General features: G+C 40.0%; 1 long non-coding RNA gene across 1 annotated transcript; it reads left to right on the forward strand.

Moving 5' to 3' along the window:
- The first annotated feature begins 1,286 nt into the window (after positions 1-1,286).
- LOC131535471 (uncharacterized) lies at positions 1,287-2,876 on the forward strand. Its single transcript, XR_009269629.1, has 3 exons — positions 1,287-1,394; positions 2,038-2,184; positions 2,339-2,876. It is a non-coding gene; the product is annotated as an uncharacterized LOC131535471 (long non-coding RNA).
- The last annotated feature ends 2,469 nt before the right edge of the window (positions 2,877-5,345 follow it).

Here is a 5,345-nt window from a genome sequence, read left to right on the forward strand (position 1 = left end):
TGTTGTATTTTCACAAGTGTTAGATTTTCAAAGCTTTAATCTCCAAGATAAAGGTCGGTATTCTTTCAGTTTATCAAATCACAACTTACTTTAGAGTCTGTGGATATTGAGGACTCAAGCACTGGTGAACAATGAGAAATACTTCTGGCATCCTTGAATAAAGCAGTATTTGTTGTTACAGTAATATGGTGTTTAAAATTAAATACGGTAAAATGCAACTGATGGTGAAGAGGTTTTTTTTTTTTTCATCCACATTTAAAACATTTTTAGCTCGTGAGAGCTATAGCTGAGGATCAAAAGTCCAATGTTATGACAATGCCAGGTAAAACTGAAGAGCACGACAGGCAACGGACGACAACAGCCAGGGGCCAGTTGCATAAACTTAGCCTCTACAGTGTCTTAAGGACTAGTCTGAGCAATTAGTCAAGGCGATCATTCTTATTTTTGGATTCAACTTAGACTAATCTACATTTTTATGTAACTGAATTAAAAAAACATTATGACCAGTCTTGAAGAAAAAAATCAGCTGACTAACTTTTAAGACTAGTCTTAACCTTTTATGCAAACGGTCCCCGGCCTTGAATAAATGTCTGTACAATCTTAATCATTTTCAAAAAGTTTTTAAATATATTTTCATGGTAAAAATATTTATTTTTAAGAATAATAACAATCAAGCAGTTGAGATTTGTATAGTATATCGCTTAATGCTCATGTTACAATAAGTAAATGATGCAACAACCTGCACATCTTAAAGACACCTTTATGTTTATTTAAGTCTTTTATACAAAACAGATTGTTTCAAAGCAGCTTCAGAGTGTTTAACAGGAACTTAACAGAATCAATTATGCAAACCTAAAAATTGGGGTAAATCCAAAAGCAGCTGTATGGAATTGAAAAATGTATTAATTAAAGAGTTTACCTAGGGATAGTTCTTTTTTAAAATTTATTTTTGGCCTTTATTTTGATATGACGGTTAAGTATTGACAGAAGTGAAGTTTGAGACAAAATAGGACGGGATCGGGAACAGTCCCCAATCTGGGACTCGAACTCGGGACACCCGAAGCGCAACTCCTATATGTCTGTGCGCTGCCCGTGAGGCTATTGGCGCTGAATACATGGGAACAATTTTTTTAAAATAACATTTTGTCATCAAATTTTATTGTTATGAAGGTTGCATTAAAACAAGGTGCCCAAACTGGAACTGGAGGGCGGTGTCCTGCAGAGTTTAGATCCAACCCCAATTAGACACACCTGAACCAGCTAATCAAGCTCTTACAAGGCATACTAGAAACTTCCCGGCAGGTGTGTTGAGGCAAGTTGGAGTTAAACTCTGCAGGACACCGGCCCTCCAGGACCGAGTTTGGGAACCCTTGCATTAAAACATTAGTTATCCTGTAAGTTATTTAAGAAAAGTCTGGGTCTCGCTGTATCGCTCAGGCTGCACTGCAGTGTCTATTCTCAGGTGCGATCCCACTACTGATCGGCACGGGGGCTTTGACCTGCTCCGTCTCCGACCTGGGCCGGTTCACCCCTCCTTAGACGACCTGGTGGTCCCGAGTTCCCCCAGGAGCACCATATCGATACCGAACTTAGTGCGGACACCCGATCGACATAGTCCACTGCAGCCCAGAAGCCCTGAGCTCAAGCGATCCGCCAGCCTCAGCCTCCCAGTAGCTTGGATTACAGGCTCCGCCACTGAACCCGGCGAGCCAAGCGTCTCAGCGCTGCTGCTCAACCTGCTGCTCATAGCGCCCTCTAGTGCAGATAAACACAACACTACACTCACATTAGCTGCCTGAGCAGAGCCAACTAGTGAGATATCTTTGTTGGTTTGTGAATTTTCTAGAGGGCCACTTTTGCAATGAAGTCCCCCAAAATAATTTGTGAGAGTAGACCACCAAGGGCTGTATTTTGTATTCATTTTGTACATTTGAAACATGCATTTTAGAGCCTCATCCATAACTTAGCTCTGTCTTATCTTTTTCTTCATACATGCGTGTCATTTCATCCATCTCTCAAACTAAATGTGTTCTGCAGGAACTGAAACGGGAGGAATTGTGTTCCACTGCAGAAAGAGAGGAGTATGCTCAGATAAAGGTCGGGATTCGTTGAGTTTATCAAATAATCGCACCTTACTGGAGAGATTCTGTGGATACTGAGGACTACTTCAAGCAGTTAGAACTGGTGAAAAATTAGAAATACTTCCGGCATCCTTGAATAAAGCAGTATTTACTGTTAATATATGGTGTTTAAAATGAAATATGGTAAATGCAACTGATGGTGAAGAACTTCTTCTTCTCCTTCTTTTTTTTTTTTTTTTTTTGTAATTTTCCTCCAGAAATATTTTCAGCTTGTGAGAGATAATAACTAAAGACTGAAAGTTCAATGACAACGCCAGGTCGACCTGAAGAGGATGACAGGCAGCGGACGAAAACAGCCAGATGTGCCTAAACTAAATAAACATCATCATCTGGCCACACTTTTGACAGTATTGTGCACTGAAGTGAGGGACTACAGGGATGGAGTATTAAGAATTATTAACAAGTCACATGGTGTAACATTTTCCTCACACCTTGAATAAATGTCTGTACAATCTTAATCATTTTCAAAAAAGTTTTTGAATGTATTGTTTCATGGTAAAAATGTTCATTTTTAAGAATAATAACAGTCAAGCAGTTGAGATTTGTGTAGTATGTCGCTTAATATGCTCATGTTACAACAAGGAAATGATACAATGTCCTGCACATCATGTTTATTTTAGCATTTTATACAAATCAGATTGTTTCAAAGCATCTTCAGAGTGTTTAACAGGAGCTTAACAGAATCAATTATGCAAACCTCAAAAATGAGGTAAATCTAAAAGCAGCTGTATGGAGTTTTTAATGTTGATTAATTAAAGGAGTTTACTTGGGGATAATTTTTAAGACTTACTCTTGGCATTTTGGCCTTTCTTTTGATAGGACAGTTAAGTATTGACAGGAAATGAAGTGTGAGGAAAATAGGACGGATCGAAAAGTCCGCAAGCCAGGACTCGAACTCGAGACGCCTGAAGAGCAACAGCTTCATATATCTGCACACTGTCCATGAGGCTACTGGCGCCGACTACCTGAAAGCAAGTTTTTGTTATGAAGGATGCATTAAAACATTAGTTATCCTGTAAGTTATTTAAGAAAAGTCTGGGTCTCGCTGTATTGCTCAGGCTGCACTGCAGTGTCTATTCTCAGGTGCGATCCCACTACTGATCGGCACGGGGCTTTGACCTGCTCCGTCTCCGACCTGGGCGGTTCACCCCTCCTTAGACGACCTGGTGGTCCCGAGTTCCCCCAGGAGCACCATATCGATACCGAACTTAGTGCGGACACCCGATCGACATAGTCCACTGCAGCCCAGAAGCCCTGAGCTCAAGCGATCCGCCAGCCTCAGCCTCCCAGTAGCTTGGATTACAGGCTCCGCCACTGAACCCGGCGAGCCAAGCGTCTCAGCGCTGCTGCTCAACCTGCTGCTCATAGCGCCCTCTAGTGCAGATAAACACAACACTACACTCACATTAGCTGCCTGAGCAGAGCCAACTAGTTAGATATCTTTGTTGTATTTTCACAAGTGTTAGATTTTCAAAGCTTTAATCTCCAAGATAAAGGTCGGTATTCTTTCAGTTTATCAAATCACAACTTACTTTAGAGTCTGTGGATATTGAGGACTCAAGCACTGGTGAACAATGAGAAATACTTCTGGCATCCTTGAATAAAGCAGTATTTGTTGTTACAGTAATATGGTGTTTAAAATTAAATACGGTAAAATGCAACTGATGGTGAAGAGGTTTTTTTTTTTTTTTTTCATCCACATTTAAAAACATTTTTAGCTCGTGAGAGCTATAGCTGAGGATCAAAAGTCCAATGTTATGACAATGCCAGGTAAAACTGAAGAGCACGACAGGCAACGGACGACAACAGCCAGGGGCCAGTTGCATAAACTTAGCCTCTACAGTGTCTTAAGGACTAGTCTGAGCAATTAGTCAAGGGGCGATCATTCTTATTTTTTGGATTCAACTTAGACTAATCTACATTTTATGTAACTGAATTAAAAACATTATGACCAGTCTTGAAGAAAAAATCAGCTGACTAACTTTTAAGACTAGTCTTAACCTTTTATGCAAACGGTCCCCGGCCTTGAATAAATGTCTGTACAATCTTAATCATTTTCAAAAAGTTTTTAAATATATTTTCATGGTAAAAATATTTATTTTTAAGAATAATAACAATCAAGCAGTTGAGATTTGTATAGTATATCGCTTAATGCTCATGTTACAATAAGTAAATGATGCAACAACCTGCACATCTTAAAGACACCTTTATGTTTATTTAAGTCTTTTATACAAAACAGATTGTTTCAAAGCAGCTTCAGAGTGTTTAACAGGAACTTAACAGAATCAATTATGCAAACCTAAAAATTGGGGTAAATCCAAAAGCAGCTGTATGGAATTGAAAAATGTATTAATTAAAGAGTTTACCTAGGGATAGTTCTTTTTTAAAATTTATTTTTGGCCTTTATTTTGATATGACGGTTAAGTATTGACAGAAGTGAAGTGTGAGACAAAATAGGACGGGATCGGGAACAGTCCCCAATCTGGGACTCGAACTCGGGACACCCGAAGCGCAACTCCTATATGTCTGTGCGCTGCCCGTGAGGCTATTGGCGCTGAATACATGGGAACAATTTTATTTAAAATAACATTTTGTCATCAAATTTTATTGTTATGAAGGTTGCATTAAAACAAGGGTGCCCAAACTGAACTGGAGGGCGGTGTCCTGCAGAGTTTAGATCCAACCCCAATTAGACACACCTGAACCAGCTAATCAAGCTCTTACAAGGCATACTAGAAACTTCCCGGCAGGTGTGTTGAGGCAAGTTGGAGTTAAACTCTGCAGGGAGAACAGGCCCCCCGGAGTCTGATTTCTCCCAGGTTTTTCTCCATTCTGTCACAGAGGAGTTTTGGTTCCTTGCCGCTGTCGCCTCTGGCTTGCTCAGTTGGGGCGCTTAATTTCTAGCGATTATCGCCGATTTGATTGCACAGATACCATTTAAACTAAACTGAGCTAGACAATGACATGTCTGAATTCAATAATGAAATGCCCTTTAACTGAAAATTGAGTGTTTAATCTTACCATCATACATTACTGACATTCTGTCTTCCAATTTGATACTGTTAAGTGCTTTGACACAATCTGTATTGTTAAAAGCGCTATGTAAATAAAGGTGACTTGACGCTTTGCGAGACCAGACCTCCGTGGGAGGCGAGGCAAGGCCCCTCCTTATTTGCTCTGCTATTCTTCTGGCGGCAATCCCGA

Source organism: Onychostoma macrolepis, unplaced genomic scaffold (genome assembly GCF_012432095.1).
Source record: "Onychostoma macrolepis isolate SWU-2019 unplaced genomic scaffold, ASM1243209v1 Scaffold284, whole genome shotgun sequence".
In the NCBI taxonomy this organism is placed as follows: Eukaryota; Metazoa; Chordata; class Actinopteri; order Cypriniformes; family Cyprinidae; genus Onychostoma; species Onychostoma macrolepis.